Source organism: Colletes latitarsis, unplaced genomic scaffold (assembly GCF_051014445.1).
Source record: "Colletes latitarsis isolate SP2378_abdomen unplaced genomic scaffold, iyColLati1 scaffold0013, whole genome shotgun sequence".
Classification (NCBI taxonomy): Eukaryota; Metazoa; Arthropoda; class Insecta; order Hymenoptera; family Colletidae; genus Colletes; species Colletes latitarsis.
The window spans coordinates 15,521,617-15,543,813 of NW_027488368.1; positions in this window are offsets into that span (position 1 = coordinate 15,521,617).

Consider the following 22,197-nt stretch of genomic DNA (forward strand, 5'->3'; position numbering starts at 1 on the left):
TGCGAAAGTATGAGTCTGATGAGTGAAAATCCTCGGCCTAACCTAGACCTAACATGCGTTATCCTCAAAAATATTGATCGAAACCAGGTTTAATCGACTGTTTCAGTGTGGTACCACATTACTACGTGATCCAAACCTGAAACAAACCCAGGATCTATCCATGAAGTATAAGAAATATGCGAAAGTATGAGCCTGATTAGGGCAAATCCTAGACCTAACCCAGACCTAACATGCGTTATCCTCAAAAATATTTATCAAGACCAGGTTTAACAGAATGTTTCAGTGTGGTACCACATTACTGCGTGATCCATACCAGAAAAAACCCAGGATCCGTTCAACAAGTATGTGAAAAACGCGAACGTATGAGTCTCATGAGGGCAAATCCCAGACCTATCCCAGACCTAACTTGCGTTGTCCTCTAAGATATTGATGGAAACCAGGTTTAGTTGATTGTTTCAGTGTTGTACTTCATTACTACGTGATGCAATCCAGAAAAAGCCCAGGATCTAGCCATCAAGTATGAGAAATATGCGAAAGTATGAGCCAGATGAGGGCAAATCCTAGACCTAACCCAGACCTAACATGCGATATCCTCTAAAATATTTATCAAGACAAGGTTTAATTGATTGTTTCAGTGTGGTCCCACATTACTACGTGATCCAAACCAGAAAAAACCCAGGATCCGTTCAACAAGTATGTGAAGAATGCGAAAGAATGAGTCTGATGAGTGAAAATCCCAGGCCTAACCTAGACCTAACATGCGTTATCCTCAAAAATATTGATCGAAACCTGGTTTAATCGACTGTTTCAGTGTGGTACCACATTACTATGTGATCCAAACCAGAAAATAGCCCAGGATCTATCCATGAAGTATAAGAAATATGCGAAAGTATGAGCCTGATGAGGGCAAATCCTAGACCTAACCCAGACGTAACATGCGTTATCCTCAAAAATATTTATCAAGACCAGGTTTAACTGAATGTTTCAGTATGGTACCACATTACTACGTGATCCATACCAGAAAAAACCCAGGATCTGTTCAACAAGTATGTGAAAAATGCGAAAGCATGAGTCTGATGCGGGCAAATCCCAGGCCTAACCTAGACATAACTTTCGTTATCCTCTAAAATATTGATCGAAACCAGGTTTAGTGGCCTGTTTCAGTGTGGTACCACATTACTGCGCGATCCAAACCAGAAAAAGCCAGGATCTGTTCAACAAGTATGTGAAAAATGCGAAAGTATGAGCCTGATGAGGGCAAATCCTAGACCTAACCCAAACCTAACATGCGTTATCCTCTAAAATATTGATCAAGACCAGGTTTAACTGAATGTTTCAGTGTGGTACCACATTACTACGTGAACCAAACCAGAAAAAACCCAGGATCTGTTAATCGAGTCTGTGAAGTGTGCGAAAGTATGAGCCTGATGAGGGCGAATCCCAGACCTATCCCAGACCTAACATGCGTTATCATCTAAAATATTTATCAAGACCTGGTTTATTTGAATGTTTCGGTGTGGTACCACATTACTACGTGATCCAAACCAGAAAAAACCCAGGATCCGTTCAACAAGTATGTGAAAAACGCGAACGTATGAGTCTGATGAGGGCAAATCCCAAGCCTAACCTAGACATAACTTTCGTTATCCTCTAAAATATTGATCGAAACCAGGTTTAGTGGGCTGTTTCAGTGTGGTACCACATTACTGCGCGATCCAGACCAGAAAAAGCCAGGATCTGTTCAACAAGTATGTGAAAAATGCGAAAGTATGAGCCTGATGAGGGCAAATCCTAGACCTAACCCAAACCTAACATGCGTTATACCCTAAAATATTGATCAAGACCAGGTTTAACTGAATGTTTCAGTGTGGTACCACATTACTACGTGAACCAAACCAGAAAAGACCCAGGATCTGTTAAACGAGTCTGTGAAAAATGCGAAAGCATGAGTCTGATGAGGGCAAATCCCAGGCCTAACCTAGACCTAACATGAATTATTCTCTAAAATATTTATCGAAACCAGGTTTAATTGACTGTTTCAGTGTTGTACTTCATTACTACGTGATGCAATCCAGAAAAAGCCCAGGATCCGTTCAACAAGTATGTGAAGAATGCGAAAGTATGAGTCTGATGAGTGAAAATCCTTGGCCTAACCTGGACCTAACATGCGTTATCCTCAAAAATATTGATCGAAACCTGGTTTAATCGACTCTTTCAGTGTGGTACCACATTACTACGTGACTCAAACCAGAAAAAACCCAGGATCTGTTCAACAAGTATGTGAAAAACGCGAAAGTATGAGCCTGATGAGGTCAAATCCCAGACCTATCCCAGACCAAACTTGCGTTATCCTCTAAAATATTGATCGAAACCAGGTTTAATCGACTGTTTCAGTGTTGTACCAAATTGCTACGTGATCCAAACCAGAAAAAACCCAGGATCAGTTCAACAAGTATGTGAAAAACGCGAAAGTATGAGCCTGATGAGGGCGAATCCCATACCTATCCCAGACCTAACTTGCGTTATCCTCTAAAATATTGATCCAAACCAGGTTTAATTGACTGTTTCAGCGTGGTACCACATTACTACGTGATACAATCCAGAAACAGCCCAGGATCTAGCCATGAAGTATGAGAAATATGCGAAAATATGAGCCTGATGTGGGCAAATCCCAGACCTAACCCAAACCTAACATGCGTTATCCTCTAAAATATTTATCAAGACCAGGTTTATTTGAATGTTTCAGTATGGTACCACATTACTACGTGATCCATACCAGAAACAACCCAGGATCTGTTCAACAAGTATGTGAAAAATGCGAGAGCATGAGTCTGATGAGAGCAAATCCCAGGCCTAACCTAGACCTAACATGCGTTATCCTCTAAAATATTGATCGAAACCAGGTTTAGTGTACTGTTTCAGTGTGGTACCACTTTACTACGTGATCCAAAGCAGAAAGAACCCTCGATCAGGTCAACACGTATGTTAGAACTGCGAAAGTATGACCCTGATGAGGGCAAATCCCAGGCCTAACCTAGACCTAACATGAATTATTCTGTAAAATATTTATCGAAACCAGGTTTAATTGACTGTTTCAGTGTTGTACTTCATTACTACGTGATGCAATCCAGAAAAAGCCCAGGATCTAGCCATGAAGTATGAGAAATATGCGAAAGTATGAGCCTGATGAGGGCAAATCCTAGACCTAACCCAGACCTAACATGCGATATCCTCTAAAATATTTATCAAGACCAGGTTTAATTGATTGTTTCAGTGTGGTCCCACATTACTACGTGATCCAAACCAGAAAAAACCCAGGATCCGCTCAACAAGTATGTGAAGAATGCGAAAGAATGTGTCTGATGAGGGCAAATCCCAGGCCTAACCTAGACATAACTTTCGTTATCCTCTAAAATATTGATCGGAACCAGGTTTAGTGGGCTGTTTCAGTGTGGTACCACATTACTGCCCGATCCAAACCAGAAAAAGCCAGGATCTGTTCAACAAGTATGCGAAAATTGCGAAAGTATGACCCTGATGAGGGCAAATCCTAGACCTATCCCAGACCTAACATGCGTTATCATCTAAAATATTTATCAAGACCTGGTTTATTTGAATGTTTCAGTGTGGTACCACATTGCTATGTGATCCAAACCAGAAAAAACCCAGGATGCGTTCAACAAGTATGTGAAAAACGCGAACGCATGAGTCTGATGAGGGCAAATCCCAGGCCTAACCTAGACATAACTTTCGTTATCCTCTAAAATATTGATCGAAACCAGGTTTAGTGGGCTGTTTCAGTGTGGTACCACATTACTGCGCGATCCAAACCAGAAAAAGCCAGGATCTGTTCAACAAGTATGTGAAAAATGCGAAAGTATGAGCCTGATGAGGGCAAATCCCAGACCTATCCCAGACCTAACATGCGTTATCCTCAAAAATATTTATCAAGACCAGGTTTAACTGAATGTTTCAGTATGGTACCACATTACTACGTGATCCATACCAGAAAAAACCCAGGATCTGTTCAACAAGTATGTGAAAAATGCGAGAGCATGAGTCTGATGAGAGCAAATCCCAGGCCTAACCTAGACCTAACATGCGTTATCCTCTAAAATATTGATCGAAACCAGGTTTAGTGTACTGTTTCAGTGTGGTACCACTTTACTACGTGATCCAAAGCAGAAAGAACCCTCGATCAGGTCAACACGTATGTTAGAACTGCGAAAGTATGACCCTGATGAGGGCAAATCCCAGGCCTAACCTAGACCTAACATGAATTATTCTGTAAAATATTTATCGAAACCAGGTTTAATTGACTGTTTCAGTGTTGTACTTCATTACTACGTGATGCAATCCAGAAAAAGCCCAGGATCTAGCCATGAAGTATGAGAAATATGCGAAAGTATGAGCCTGATGAGGGCAAATCCTAGACCTAACCCAGACCTAACATGCGATATCCTCTAAAATATTGATCAAGACCAGGTTTAACTGAATGTTTCAGTGTGATACCACATTACTACGTGAACCAAACCAGAAAAAACCCAGGATCTGTTAAACGAGTCTGTGAAGTGTGCGAAAGTATGAGCCTGATGAGGGCGAATCCCAGACCTATCCCAGACCTAACATGCGTTATCCTCAAAAATATTTATCAAGACCAGGTTTAACTGAATGTTTCAGTATGGTACCACATTACTACGTGATCCATACCAGAAAAAACCCAGGATCTGTTCAACAAGTATGTGAAAAATGCGAAAGCATGAGCCTGATGAGGGCAAATCCTAGACCTAACCCAAACCTAACATGCGTTATCCTCTAAAACATTGATCAAGACCAGGTTAAACTGAATGTTTCAGTGTGGTACCACATTACTACGTGATCCAAACCAGAAAAAACCCAGGATCCGTTCAACAAGTATGTGAAAAACGCGAACGTATGAGTCTGATGAGGGCAAATCCCAGACCTATCCCAGACCTAACTTGCGTTGTCCTCTAAGATATTGATGGAAACCAGGTTTAATTGACTGTTTCAGTGTTGTACTTCATTACTACGTGATGCAATCCAGAAAAAGCCCAGGATCTAGACATCAAGTATGAGAAATATGCGAAAGAATGAGATTGATGAGAGCAAATCCCAGACCTAACCTAGACCTAACATGTATTATTCTCTAAAATATTGATCGAAACCAGGTTTAATTGACTGTTTCAGTGTGGTACCACATTACTACGTGATCCAAACCAGTAAAAACCCAGGATCCGTTCAACAAGTATGTGAAGAATGCGAAAGTGTGAGTCTGATGAATGAAAATCCTCGGCCTAACCTAGACCTAACATGCGTTATCCTCAAAAATATTGATCGAAACCAGGTTTAATCGACTGTTTCACTGTGGTACCACATTACTACGTGATCCAAACCAGAAAAAAACCCAGGATCTATCCATGAAGTATAAGAAATATGCGAAAGTATGAGCCTGATTAGGGCAAATCCTAGACCTAACCCAGACCTAACATGCGTTATCCTCAAAAATATTTATCAAGACCAGGTTTAACTGAATGTTTCAGTGTGGTACCACATTACTGCGTGATCCATACCAGAAAAAACCCAGGATCTGTTCAACAAGTATGTGAAAAATGCGAAAGTATGACCCTGATGTGGGCAAATCCCAGACCTATCCCAGACCTAACTTGCATTGTCCTCTAAAATATTGATCGAAACCAGGTTAAATTGACTGTTTCAGTGTGGTACCACATTACTACGTGATCCAATCCAGAAATAGCCCAGGATCTAGCCATGAAGTATGAGAAATATGCGAAAGTATGAGCCTGATGAGGGCAAATCCTAGAACTAACCCAGACCTAACATGCGTTATCATCTGAAATATTTATCAAGACCTGGTTTATTTGAATGTTTCAGTGTGGTACCACATTACTACGTGATCCAAACCAGAAAAAACCCAGGATCCGTTCAACAAGTATGTGAAAAACGCGAACGTATGAGTCTCATGAGGGCAAATCCCAGACCTATCCCAGACCTAACTTGCGTTGTCCTCCAAGATATTGATGGAAAGCAGGTTTAATCAACTGTTTCAGTGTGGTACCACATTACTATGTGATCCAAACCAGAAAATAGCCCAGGATCTATCCATGAAGAATAAGAAATATGCGAAAGTATGAGCCTGAAGAGGGCAAATCCTAGACCTAACCCAGACCTAACATGCGTTATCCTCAAAAATATTTATCAAGACCAGGTTTAACTGAATGTTTCAGTATAGTACCACATTACTACGTGATCCATACCAGAAAAAACCCAGGATCTGTTCAACAAGTATGTGAAAAATGCGAAAGCATGAGTCTGATGCGGGCAAATCCCAGGCCTAACCTAGACATAACTTTCGTTATCCTCTAAAATATTGATCGAAACCCGGTTTAGTGGGCTGTTTCAGTGTGGTACCACATTACTGCGCGATCCAAACCAGAAAAAGCCAGGATCTGTTCAACAAGTATGTGAAAAATGCGAAAGTATGAGGCAGATGAGGGCAAATCCTAGACCTAACCCAAACCTAACATGCGTTATCCTCTAAAATATTGATCAAGACCAGGTTTAACTGAATGTTTCAGTGTGGTACCACATTACTACGTGAACCAAACCAGAAAAAACCCAGGATCTGTTAATCGAGTCTGTGAAGTGTGCGAAAGTATGAGCCTGATGAGGGCGAATCCCAGACCTATCCCAGACCTAACATGCGTTATCCTCAAAAATATTTATCAAGACCAGGTTTAACTGAATGTTTCAGTGTGGTACCACATTACTACGTGAACCAAACCAGAAAAGACCCAGGATCTGATAAGCAAGTCTGTGAACTGTGCGAAAGTATGAGCCTGATGAGGGCGAATCCCAGACCTATCCCAGACCTAACTTGCGTTATCCTCTAAAATATTGATCGAAACAAGGTTTAATTGACTGTTTCAGCGTGGTACCACATTACTACGTGATACAATCCAGAAACAGCCCCGGATCTAGCCATGAAGTATGAGAAATATGCGAAAGTATGAGCCTGATGTGGGCAAATCCTAGACCTAACCCAAACCTAACATGCGTTATCCTCTAAAATATTTATCAAGACCTGGTTTATTTGAATGTTTCAGTGTGGTACCACATTACTACGTGATCCAAATCTGAAAAAACCCAGGATCCGTTCAACAAGTATGTGAAAAACGCGAACGTATGAGTCTGATGAGGGCAAATCCCAGACCTATCCCAGACCTAACTTGCGTTGTCCTCTAAGATATTGATGGAAACCAGGTTTAATTGACTGTTTCAGTGTTGTACTTCATTACTACGAGATGCTATCTAGAAAAAGCCCAGGATCTAGCCATCAAGTATGAGAAATATTCGAAAGTATGAGCCTGACGAGAGCAAATCCTGGACCTAACCCAGACCTAACATGCGTTATCCTCTAAAATATTTATCAAGACCAGGTTTAATTGATTGTTTCAGTGCGGTCCCACATTACTACGTGATCCAAACCAGAAAAAACCCTGGATCCGTTCAACACGTATGTGAAGAATGCGAAAGAATGAGTCTGATGAGTGAAAATCCCAGGCCTTACCTAGACCTAACATGCGTTATCCTCAAGAATATTGATCGAAACCTGGTTTAATCGACTGTTTCAGTGTGGTACCACATTACTATGTGATCCAAACCAGAAAATAGCCCAGGATCTATCCATGAAGTATCAGAAATATGCGAAAGTATGAGCCTGATGAGGGCAAATCCTAGACCTAACCCAGACCTAGCATGCGTTATTCTCAAAAATATTTATCGAGACCAGGTTTAACTGAATGTTTCAGTGTCGTACCACATTACTGCGTGATCCATACCAGAAAAAACCCAGGATCCGTTCAACAAGTATGTGAAAAATGCGAAAGTATGACCCTGATGTGGGCAAATCCCAGACCTATCCCAGACCTAACTTGCATTGTCCTCTAAAATATTGATCGAAACCAGGTTTAAGTGACTGTTTCAGTGTGGTACCACATTACTACGTGATCCAATCCAGAAATAGCCCAGGATCTAGCCATGAAGTATGAGAAATATGCGAAAGTATGAGCCTGATGAGGGCAAATCCTAGACCTAACCCAGACCTAACATGCGTTATCATCTAAAATATTTATCAAGACCTGGTTTATTTGAATGTTTCGGTGTGGTACCACATTACTGCGTGATCCAAACCAGAAAAAACCCAGGATCCGTTCGACAAGTATGTGAAAAACGCGAACGTATGAGTCTGATGAGGGCAAATCCCAGACCTATCCCAGACCCAACCTGCGTTGTCCTCTAAGATATTGATGGAAACCAGGTTTAATTGATTGTTTCAGTGTTGTACTTCATTACTACGTGATGCAATCCAGAAAAAGCCCAGGATCTAGCCATCAAGTACGAGAAATATGCGAAAGAATGAGCCTGACGAGAGCAAATCCCAGACCTAACCCAGACCTAACATGAATTATTCTCTAAAATATTGATTGAAACCAGGTTTAATTGACTGTTTCAGTGTGGTACCACATTACTACGTGATCCAAACCAGTAATAGCCCAGGATCCAGCCATGAAGTATGAGAAATATGCGAAAGTATGAGCCTGATGAGGGTAAATCCTAGACCTAACCGAGACCTAACATGCGTTATCCTCTAAAATATTTATCAAGACCAGGTTTAATTGATTGTATCAGTGTGGTACCACATTACTACGTGATCCACACCAGAAAAAACCCAAGATCCGTTCAACAAGTATGTGAAGAATGCGAAAGTATGAGTCTGATGAGGGCAAATCCCAGACCTATCCCAGACCTAACTTGCGTTGTCCTCTAAGATATTGATGGAAACCAGGTTTAATTGACTGTTTCAGTGTTGTACTTCGTTACTACGTGATGCAATCCAGAAAAAGCCCAGGATCCGTTCAACAAGTATGTGAAGAATGCGAAAGTATGAGTCTGATGAGTGAAAATCCTAGACCTAACCCACACCTAACATGCGTTATCCTCTAAAATATTGATCAAGACCAGGTTTAACTGAATGTTTCAGTGCGGTACCACATTACTACGTGATCCAAACCAGAAAAAACCTAGGATCCGTTCAACAGGTATGTGAAGAATGCGAAAGAATGAGTCTGTGTGTGAAAATCCCAGGCCTTACCTAGACCTAACATGCGTTATCCTCAAGAATATTGATTGAAACCTGGTTTAATCGACTGTTTCAGTGTGGTACCACATTACTACGTGATCCAAACCAGAAAAAACCCAGGATCCGTTCAACAAGTATGTGAAAAACGCGAACGTATGAGTCTGATGAGGGCAAATCCCAGGCCTAACCTAGACATAACTTTCGTTATCCTCTAAAATATTGATCGAAACCAGGTTTAGTGGGCTGTTTCAGTGTGGTACCACATTACTGCCCGATCCAAACCAGAAAAAGCCAGGATCTGTTCAACAAGTATGTGAAAAATGCGAAAGTATGAGCCTGATGAGGGGAAATCCTAGACCTAACCCAAACCTAACATGCGTTATATCCTAAAATATTGATCAAGACCAGGTTTAACTGAATGTTTCAGTGTGGTACCACATTACTACGTGAACCAAACCAGAAAAAACCCAGGATCTGTTAAACGAGTCTGTGAAGTGTGCGAAAGTATGAGCCTGATGAGGGCGAATCCCAGACCTATCCCAGACCTAACATGCGTTATCCTCAAAAATATTTATCAAGACCAGGTTTAACTGAATGTTTCAGTTTGGTACCACATTACTACGTGATCCATACCAGAAAAAACCCAGGATCTGTTCAACAAGTATGTGAAAAATGCGAAAGCATGAGTCTCATGAGGGCAAATCCCAGGCCTAACCTACACATAACTTTCGTTATCCTCTAAAATATTGATCGAAACCAGGTTTAGTGGGCTGTTTCAGTGTGATACCACATTACTGCGCGATCCAAACCAGAAAAAGCCGGGATCTGTTCAACAAGTATGTGAAAAATGCGAAAGTATGAGCCTGATGAGGGCAAATCCTAGACCTAACCCAAACCTAACATGCGTTATCCTCTAAAATATTGATCAAGACCAGGTTTAACTGAATGTTTCAGTGTGGTACCACATTACTATGTGATCAAAACCAGAAAAAACCCAGGATCTGTTAAACGATTCTGTGAAGCGTGCGAAAGTATGAGCCTGATGAGGGCGAATCCCAGACCTATCTCAGACCTAACTTGCGTTGTCCTCAAAAATATTTATCAAGACCAGGTTTAACTGAATGTTTCAGTGTGGTACCACATTACTGCGTGATCCAAACCAGAAAAAACCCAGGATCCGTTCAACAAGTATGTGAAAAACGCGAACGTATGAGTCTGATGAGGGCAAATCCCAGACCTATCCCAGACCAAACTTGCGTTGTCCTCTAAGATATTGATGGAAACCAGGTTTAATTGACTGTTTCAGTGTTGTACTTCATTACTGCGTGATGCAATCCAGAAAAAGCCCAGGATCAGGTCAACAAGTATGTGAAAAACGCGAAAGTATGAGCCTGATGAGGGCGAATCCCAGACCTATCCCAGACCTAACTTGCGTTATCCTCTAAAATATTGATCGAAACCAGGTTTAATTGACTGTTTCAGCGTGGTACCACATTACTACGTGATACAATCCAGAAAAAGCCCAGGATCTAGCCATGAAGTATGAGAAATATGCGAAAGTATGAGCCTGATGTGGGCAAATCCTAGACCTAACCCAAACCTAACATGCGTTATCCTCTAAAATATTGATCCAAACCGGGTTTAGTGGTCTGCTTCAGTGTGGTACCACTTTACTACGTGATCCAAAGCGGAAAAAACCCTCGATCAGGTCAACATGTATGTTAAAACTGCGAAAGTATGACTCTGATGAGGGCAAATCCCAGGCCTAACCTAGACCTAACATGCGTTGTCCTCTAAAATATTGATGGAAACCAGGTTTAATTGACTGTTCCAGTGTTGTACTTCATTACTACGTGATGCAATCCAGAAAAAGCCCAGGATCTAGCCATGAAGTATGAGAAATATGCGAAACTATGAGCATGATGAGGGCAAATCCTAGACCTAACCCAGACCTAACATGCGTTATCATCTAAAATATTTATCAAGACCTGGTTTATTTGAATGTTTCAGTATGGTACCACATTACTACGTGATCCAAACCAGAAAAAACCCAGGATCCGTTCAACAAGTATGTGAAAAACGCGAACGTATGAGTCTGATGAGGGCAAATCCCAGACCTATCCCAGACCTAACTTGCGTTATCCTCTAAAATATTGATCGAAACCAGGTTTAATTGACTGTTTCAGCGTGGTACCACATTACTACGTGATACAATCCAGAAAAAGCCCAGGATCTAGCCATGAAGTATGAGAAATATGCGAAAGTATGAGCCTGATGTGGGCAAATCCTAGACCTAACCCAAACCTAACATGCGTTATCCTCTAAAATATTGATCCAAACCGGGTTTAATGGACTGCTTCAGTGTGGTACCACTTTACTACGTGATCCAAAGCGGACAAAACCCTCGATCAGGTCAACATGTATGTTAAAACTGCGAAAGTATAACCCTGATGAGGGCAAATGCCAGGCCTAACCTAGACCTAGCATGCGTTGTCCTGTAAAATATTGATCGAAACCAGGTTTAATCGTCTGTTTCAGTGTGGTACCACATTACTACGTGATCCAAACCAGAAAAAAACCCAGGATCTGTTCAACAAGTATGTGAAGTATGCGAAAGTATGAGTGTGATGAGGGCAAATCCCAGGCCTAAACTAGACATAACTTTCGTTATCCTCTCAAATATTGATCGAAACCAGGTTTAATTGACTGTTTTGGTTGCGGCACAACTTTATTACGTGATCCAAAGTTGAAAAAACCCCCGAACAGGTCAACATGCATGTTAAAACTGCGAAAGTATGAGCCTGATGTGGGCAAATCCTAGACCTAACCCAAACCTAACATGCGTTATCCTCTAAAATATTTATCAAGACCTGGTTTATTTGAATGTTTCAGTGTGGTACCACATTACTACGTGATCCATACCAGAAAAAACCCAGGATCTGTTCAACAAGTATCTGAAAAATGCGAAAGTATGACCCTGATGTGGGCAAATCCCAGACCTATCCCAGACCTAACTTCCATTATCCTCTAAAATATTGATCGAAACCAGGTTTAATTGACTGTTTCAGTGTGGTACCACATTACTACGTGATCCAATCCAGAAATAGCCCAAGATCTAGCCATCAAGTATGAGAAATATGCGAAAGTATGAGCCTGATAAGGGCAAATCCTAGACCTGACCCAGACCTAACATGCGTTATCATCTAAAATATTTATCAAGACCTGGTTTATTTGAATGTTTCAGTATGGTACCACATTACTACGTGATCCAAACCAGAAAAAACCCAGGATCCGTTCAACAAGTATGTGAAAAACGCGAACGTATGAGTCTGATGAGGGCAAATCCCAGACCTATCCCAGACCTAACTTGCGTTGTCCTCTAAGATATTGATGGAAACCAGGTTTAATTGATTGTTTCAGTGTTGTACTTCATTACTACGTGATGCAATCCAGAAAAAGCCAAGGATCTAGCCATCAAGTATGAGAAATATGCGAAAGTATGAGCCTGACGAGAGCAAATCCTAGACCTAACCCAGACCTAACATGCGTTATCCTCTAAAATATTTATCAAGACCAGGTTTAATTGATTGCTTCAGTGTGGTCCCACATTACTACGTGATCCAAACCAGAAAAAACCCAGGAACCGTTCAACAGGTATGTGAAGAATGCGAAAGAATGAGTCTGATGAGTGAAAATCCCAGGACTTACCTAGACCTAACATGCGTTATCCTCAAGAATGTTGATCGAAACCTGGTTTAATCGACTGTGTCAGTGTGGTACCACATTACTATGTGGTCCAAACCAGAAAATAGCCCAGGATCTATCCATGAAGTATAAGAAATGTGCGAAAGTATGAGCCTGATGAGGCCAAATCCTAGACCTAACCCAGACGTAACATGCGTTATCATCTAAAATATTTATCAAGACCTGGTTTAATTGTTTGTCTCAGTGTGGTACCACATTACTACGTGAACCATACCAGAAAAAACCCAGGATCCGTTCAACAAGTATCTGAAGAATGCGAAAGCATGAGTCTGATGAGGGCAAATCCCAGACCTATCCCAGACCAAACTTGCGTTATCCTCTAAAATATTGATCCAAACCAGGTTTAGAGGACTGTTTCAGTGTGGTACCACTTTACTACGTGATCCAAAGCAGAAAAAACCCTCGATCATGTCAACATGTATGTTAGAACTGCGAAAGTATGACCCTGATGAGGGCAAATCCCAGGCCTAACCTAGACCTAGCATGAATTATTCTCTAAAATATTTATCGAAACCAGGTTTAATTGACTGTTTCAGTGTTGTACTTCATTCCTACGTGATGCGATCCAGAAAAAGCCCAGGATCTAGCCATGAAGTATGAGAAATATGCGAAAGTATGAGCCTGATGAGGGCAAATCCTAGACATAACCCAAACCTAACATGCGTTATCCTCTAAAATATTGATCCAAACCGGGTTTAATGGACTGCTTCCGTGTGGTACCACTTTACTACGTGATCCAAAGCGGAAAAAACCCTCGATCAGGTCAACATGTATGTTAAAACTGCGAAAGTATGACCCTGATGAGGGCAAATCCCAGGCCTAACCTAGACCTAACATGCGGTGTCCTGTAAAATATTGATGGAAACCAGGCTTAATTGACTGTCTCAGTGTTGTACTTCATTACTACGTGATGCAATCCAGAAAAAGTCCAGGATCTAGACATCAAGTATGAGAAATATGCGAAAGAATGAGCCTGATGAGAGCAAATCCCAGACCTAACCTAGACCTAACAGGAATTATTCTCTAAAATATTGATCGAAACCAGGTTTAATTGACTGTTTCAGTGTGGTACCACATTACTACGTGATTCAAACCAGTAAAAACCCAGGATCCGTTCAACAAGTATGTGAAGAATGCGAAGGTATGAGTCTGATGAGTGAAAATCCTCGGCCTAACCTAGACCCAACATGCGTTATCCTCAAAAATATAGATCGAAACCAGGTTTAATCGACTGTTTCAGTGTGGTACCACATTACTACGTGATCCAAACCAGAAAAAAACCCAGGATCTGTTCAACAAGTATGTGAAATATGCGAAAGTATGAGTCTGATGAGGGCAAATCCCAGGCCTAAACTAGACATAACTTTCGTTATCCTCTAAAATATTCATCGAAACCAGGTTTAATTGACTGTTTTAGTGAGGTACCACTTTGCTACGTGATCCAAAGCAGAAAAAACCCTCGATCAGGTCAACATGCATGTTAAAACTGCGAAAGTATGAGCCTGATGAGGGCAAATCCCTGATCTATCCCAGACCTAACATGCGCTACCCTCAAAAATATTAATCGAAACCAGGTTTAATCGACTGTTTCACTGTGGTCCCACATTACTACGTGATCCAAACCAGAAAAAACCCAGGATCCGTTCAACAAGTATGTGAAGAATGCGAAAGTGTGAGGCTGATGCGTGAAAATCCCAGGCCTAACCTAGACCTGACATGCGTTATCCTCTAAAATATTGATCGAAACCAGGTTTAATTGACTGTTTCAGCGTGGTACCACATTACTACGTGATACAATCCAGAAAAAGCCCAGGATCTAGCCATGAAGTATGAGAAATATGCGAAAGTATGAGCCTGATGAGGGCAAATCCTAGACCTAACCCAGACCTAACATGCGTTGTCCTCTAAAATATTTATCAAGACCAGGTTTAATCGGCTGTTTCAGTGTGGTCCCACATTACTACGTGATCCAAACCAGAAAAAACCCAGGATCCGTTCAACAAGTATGTGAAGGATGCGAAAGTATGAGACTGATGCGTGAAAATCCCAGGCCTAACCTAGACCTAACATGCGTTATCCTCAAAAATATTGATCGAAACCTGGTTTAATCGACTGTTTCAGTGTGGTACCACATTACTACGTGACCCAAACCAGAAAAAACCCAGGATCCGTTCTACATGTATGTGAAAAACGCGAACGTATGAGTCTGATGAGGGCAAATCCCAGACCTATCCCAGACCTAACTTGCGTTATCCTCTAAAATATTGATCGAAACCAGGTTTAATTGACTGTTTCAGCGTGGTACCACATTACTACGTGATACAATCCAGAAAAAGCCCAGGATCTAGCCATGAAGTATGAGAAATATGTGAAAGTATGAGCCTGATGTGGGCAAATCCTAGACCTAACCCAAACCTAACATGCGTTATCCTCCAAAATATTGATCCAAACCGGGTTTAGTGGACTGCTTCAGTGTGGTACCACTTTACTACGTGATCCAAAGCGGAAAAAACCCTCGATCAGGTCAACATGTATGTTAAAACTGCGAAAGTATGACTCTGATGAGGGCAAATCCCAGGCCTAACCTAGACCTAACATGCGCTACCCTCAAAAATATTAATCGAAACCAGGTTTAATCGACTGTTTCACTGTGGTCCCACATTACTACGTGATCCAAACCAGAAAAAACCCAGGATCCGTTCAACAAGTATGTGAAGAATGCGAAAGTGTGAGGCTGATGCGTGAAAATCCCAGGCCTAACCTAGACCTGACATGCGTTATCCTCTAAAATATTGATCGAAACCAGGTTTAATTGACTGTTTCAGCGTGGTACCACATTACTACGTGATACAATCCAGAAAAAGCCCAGGATCTAGCCATGAAGTATGAGAAATATGCGAAAGTATGAGCCTGATGAGGGCAAATCCTAGACCTAACCCAGACCTAACATGCGTTGTCCTCTAAAATATTTATCAAGACCAGGTTTAATCGGCTGTTTCAGTGTGGTCCCACATTACTACGTGATCCAAACCAGAAAAAACCCAGGATCCGTTCAACAAGTATGTGAAGAATGCGAAAGTGTGAGGCTGATGCGTGAAAATCCCAGGCCTAACCTAGACCTGACATGCGTTATCCTCTAAAATATTGATCGAAACCAGGTTTAATTGACTGTTTCAGCGTGGTACCACATTACTACGTGATACAATCCAGAAAAAGCCCAGGATCTAGCCATGAAGTATGAGAAATATGCGAAAGTATGAGTCTGATGAGGGCAAATCCCAGACCTATCCCAGACCAAACTTGCGTTGTCCTCTAAGATATTGATGGAAACCAGGTTTAATTGACTGTTTCAGTGTTGTACTTCATTACTGCGTGATGCAATCCAGAAAAAGCCCAGGATCAGTTCAACAAGTATGTGAAAAACGCGAAAGTATGAGCCTGATGAGGGCGAATCCCAGACCTATCCCAGACCTAACTTGCGTTATCCTCTAAAATATTGATCGAAACCAGGTTTAATTGACTGTTTCAGCGTGGTACCACATTACTACGTGATACAATCCAGAAAAAGCCCAGGATCTAGCCATGAAGTATGAGAAATATGTGAAAGTATGAGCCTGATGTGGGCAAATCCTAGACCTAACCCAAACCTAACATGCGTTATCCTCCAAAATATTGATCCAAACCGGGTTTAGTGGACTGCTTCAGTGTGGTACCACTTTACTACGTGATCCAAAGCGGAAAAAACCCTCGATCAGGTCAACATGTATGTTAAAACTGCGAAAGTATGACTCTGATGAGGGCAAATCCCAGGCCTAACCTAGACCTAACATGCGTTGTCCTCTAAAATATTGATGGAAACCAGGTTTAATTGACTGTTCCAGTGTTGTACTTCATTACTACGTGATGCAATCCAGAAAAAGCCCAGGATCTAGCCATGAAGTATGAGAAATATGCGAAACTATGAGCATGATGAGGGCAAATCCTAGACCTAACCCAAACCTAACATGCGTTATCCTCTAAAATATTGATCCAAACCGGGTTTAATGGACTGCTTCAGTGTGGTACCACTTTACTACGTGATCCAAAGCGGACAAAACCCTCGATCAGGTCAACATGTATGTTAAAACTGCGAAAGTATAACCCTGATGAGGGCAAATGCCAGGCCTAACCTAGACCTAGCATGCGTTGTCCTGTAAAATATTGATCGAAACCAGGTTTAATCGTCTGTTTCAGTGTGGTACCACATTACTACGTGATCCAAACCAGAAAAAAACCCAGGATCTGTTCAACAAGTATGTGAAGTATGCGAAAGTATGAGTGTGATGAGGGCAAATCCCAGGCCTAAACTAGACATAACTTTCGTTATCCTCTCAAATATTGATCGAAACCAGGTTTAATTGACTGTTTTGGTTGCGGCACAACTTTATTACGTGATCCAAAGTTGAAAAAACCCCCGATCAGGTCAACATGCATGTTAAAACTGCGAAAGTATGACCCTGATGAGGGCAAATCCCAGGGCTAACCTAGTACCTAACTTGCGTTATCCTCTAAAATATTGATCGAAACCAGGTTTAATTGACTGCTTCAGCGTGGTACCACATTACTACGTGATACAATCCAGAAAAAGCCCAGGATCTAGCCATGAAGTATGAGAAATATGCGAAAGTATGACCCTGATGAGGTCAAATCCCAGACCTAACCCAGACCTAACATGCGTTGTCCTCTAAAATATTTATCAAGACCAGGTTTAATCGACTGTTTCAGTGTGGTTCCACATTACTACGTGATCCAAACCAGAAAAAACCCAGGATCCGTTCAACAAGTATGTGAAGAATGCGAAAGTATGAGTCTGATGCGTGAAAATCCCAGGCCTAACCTAGACCTAACATGCGTTATCCTCAAAAATATTGATCGAAACCTGGTTTAATTGACTGTTTCAGTGTGGTACCACATTACTACGTGACCCAAAGCAGAAAAAACCCAGGATCTGTTCAACAAGTATGTGAAAAACGCGAAAGTATGAGCCTGATGAGGGCAAATCCCAGACCTCTCCCAGACCAAACTTGCGTTATCCTCTAAAATATTGATCGAAACCAGGTTTAATCGACTGTTTCAGTGTGGTCCCACATTACTACGTGATCCAAACCAGAAAAAACCCAGGATCCGTTCAACAAGTATGTGAAGAATGCGAAAGTATGAGTCTGATGCGTGAAAATCCCAGGCCTAACCTAGACCTAACACGCGTTATCCTCAAAAATATTGAACGAAACCTGGTTTAATCGACTGTTTCAGTGTGGTACCACATTACTACGTGACCCAAACCAGAAAAAACCCAGGATCTGTTCAACAAGTATGTGAAAAACGCGAAAGTATGAGCCTGATTAGGGCAAATCCTAGACCTAACCCAGACCTAACATGCGTTGTCCTCTAAAATATTTATCAAGACCAGGTTTAATCGACTGTTTCAGTGTGGTCCCGCATTACTACGTGATCCAAACCAGAAAAAACCCAGGATCCGTTCAACAAGTATGTGAAGAATGCGAAAGTATGAGTCTGATGCGTGAAAATCCCAGGCCTAACCTAGACCTAACATGCGTTATCCTCAAAAATATTGATCGAAACCTGGTTTAATCGACTGTTTCAGTGTTGTACCACATTACTACGTGACCCAAACCAGAAAAAACCCAGGATCTGTTCAACAAGAATGTGAAGAATGCGAAAGTATGAGTCTGATGAGGGCAAATCCCAGACCTATCCCAGGACAAACTTGCGTTATCCTCTAAAATATTGATCGAAACCAGGTTTAATCGACTGTTTCAGTGTGGTCCCACATTACTACGTGTTCCAAACCAGAAAAAACACAGGATCCGTTCAGCAAGTATGTGAAGAATGCGAAAGTATGAGTCTGATGAGAGCTAATCCCAGACCTATCCCAGACCTAACTTGCGTTATCCTCTAAAATACTGATCGAAACCAGGTTTAATTGACTGTTTTAATTGTGGTACCACTTTACTACGTGATCCAAAGCAGAAAAAACCCTCGATGAGGTCAACATGCATGTTAAAACTGCGAAAGTATGACCCTGATGAGGTCAAATCCCAGACCCATCCCAGACCTGACATGCGTTATCCTCTAAAATATTTATCAAGACCAGGTTTAATTGATTGTTTCGGTGTGGTCCCACATTACTACGTGATCCAAACCAGAAAAAACCCAGGATCCGTTCAACAAGTATGTGAAGAATGCGAAAGTATGAGTCTGATGAGTGAAAATCCCAGGCCTAACCTAGACCTAACATGCGTTATCCTCAAAAATATTGATCGAAACCTGGTTTAATCTACTGTTTCAGTGTGGTACCACATTACTATGTGATCCAAACCAGAAAATAACCCAGGATCTGTTCAACGAGTATGTGAAGTGTGCGAAAGTGTGAGACTGATGAGATCAAATCCCAGACCTATCCCAGACTTAACTTGCGTTATCCTCTAAAATATTGATCGAATCCGGGTTTAGTCGACTGTTTCAGTGTGGTACCACATTACTACGTGATCCAAACCAGAAAAAACCCAGGATCAGTTCAACAAGTTTGTGAAAAACGTGAAAGTATGAGCCTGATGAGGGCGAATCCCAGACCTATCCCAGACCTAACTTGCGTCATCCTCTAAAATATTGATCGAAACCAGGTTTAATTGACTGCATCAGCGTGGTACCACATTACACCGTGATACAATCCAGAAACAGCCCAGGATCTAGCCATGAAGTATGAGAAATATGCGAATGTATGAGCCTGATGAGGGCAAATCCTAGACCTAACCCAAACCTAACATGCGTTATCCTCTAAAATATTTATCAAGACCAGGTTTAATTAGATGTTTCAGTGTGGTACCACATTACTACGTGAACCAAACCAGAAAAAACCCAGGATCCGTTCAACAAGTATGTGAAGAATGCGAAAGTATGAGTCTGATGAGTGAAAATCCCAGGGCTAACCTAGACCTAACATGCGTTGTCCTCTAAAATATTGATCCAAACCAGGTTTAATGGACTGTTCCAGTGTGGTACCACTTTACTACGTGAGCCAAAGCATTAAGAACCCTCGATCAGGTCAACATGTATGTTAAAACCGCGAAAGTATGGGTCTGATGCGTGAAAATCCCAGGCCTAACCTAGACCTAACATGCGTTATCCTCAAAAATATTGATCGAAACCTGGTTTAATCGACTGTTTCAGTGTGGTACCACATTACTACGTGACCCAAAGCAGAAAAAACCCAGGATCTGTTCAACAAGTATGTGAAGAATGCGAAAGTATGAGTCTGATGCGTGAAAATCCCAGGCCTAACCTAGACCTAACATGCGTTATCCTCAAAAATAATGATCGAAACCTGGTTTAATCGACTGTTTCAGTGTTGTACCACATTACTACGTGACCCAAACCAGAAAAAACCCAGGATCTGTTCAACAAGTATGTGAAGAATGCGAAAGTATGAGTCTGATGAGGGCAAATCCCAGACCTATCCCAGAACAAACTTGCGTTATCCTCTAAAATATTGATCGAAACCAGGTTTAATCGACTGTTTCAGTGTGGTCCCACATTACTACGTGTTCCAAACCAGAAAAAACACAGGATCCGTTCAGCAAGTATGTGAAGAATGCGAAAGTATGAGTCTGATGAGGGCTAATCCCAGACCTATCCCAGACCTAACTTGCGTTATCCTCTAAAATAATGATCGAAACCAGGTTTAATTGACTGTTTTAGTTGCGGTACCACTTTACTACGTGATCCAAAGCAGAAAAAACCCTCGATGAGGTCAACATGCATGTTAAAACTGCGAAAGTATGACCCTGATGAGGTCAAATCCCAGACCCATCCCAGACCTGACATGCGTTATCCTCTAAAATATTTATCAAGACCAGGTTTAATTGATTGTTTCGGTGTGGTCCCACATTACTACGTGATCCAAACCAGAAAAAACACAGGATCCGTTCAACAAGTATGTGAAAAACGCGAAAGTATGAGTCTGGTGAGTGAAAATCCCAGACCTAACCTAGACCTAACATGCGTTATCCTCTAAAATATTGATCCAAACCAGGTTTAATGGACTGTTTCAGTGTGGTACCACTTTACAACGTGATCCAAAGCAGAAAAAACACTCGATCAGGTCAACATGTATGTGAGAACTGCGAAAGTTTGACCCTGATGAGGGCAAATCCCAGACCTATCCCAGACCTAACTTGCGTTGTCCTCTATGATATTGATGGAAACCAGGTTTAATTGACTGTTTCAGTGTTGTACTTCATTACTACGTGATGCAATCCAGAAAAAGCCCAGGATCTAGCCATCAAGTATGAGAAATATGCGAAAGAATGAGCCTGATGAGAGCAAATCCCAGACCTAACCTAGACGAAACATGAATTATTCTCTAAAATATTGATCGAAACCAGGTTTAATCGACTGTTTTAGTTGTGGTACCACTTGACTACGTGATCCAAAGCAGAAAAAACCCTCGATGAGGTCAACATGCATGTTAAAACTGCGAAAGTATGACCCTGATGAGGTCAAATCCCAGACCCATCCCAGACCTGACATGCGTTATCCTCTTAAATATTTATCAAGACCAGGTTTAATTGATTGTTTCGGTGTGGTCCCACATTACTACGTGATCCAAACCAGAAAAAACCCAGGATCCGTTCAACAAGTATGTGAAGAATGCGAAAGTATGAGTCTGATGAGTGAAAATCCCAGGCCTAACCTAGACCTAACATGCGTTATCCTCAAAAATATTGATCGGAACCAGGTTTAATTGACTGTTTCAGCGTGGTACCACATTACTACGTGATACAATCCAGAAACAGCCCAGGATCTAGCCATGAAGTATGAGAAATATGCGAATGTATGAGCCTGATGAGGGCAAATCCTAGACCTAACCCAAACCTAACATGCGTTATCCTCTAAAATATTTATCAAGACCAGGTTTAATTGAATGTTTCAGGGTGGTACCACATTACTATGTGATCCAAACCAGTAAATACCCAGGATCCGTTCAACAAGTATGTGAAGAATGCGAAAGTACGAGTCTGCTGAGTGAAAATCCCCGGCCTAACCTAGACCTAACATGCGTTATCCTCAAAGATATTGATCGAAACCAGGTTTAATCGACTGTTTCAGTGTGGTACCACATTACTATGTGATCCAAACCAGAAAATAACCCAGGATCTGTTCAACGAGTATGAGAAGTGTGCGAAAGTATG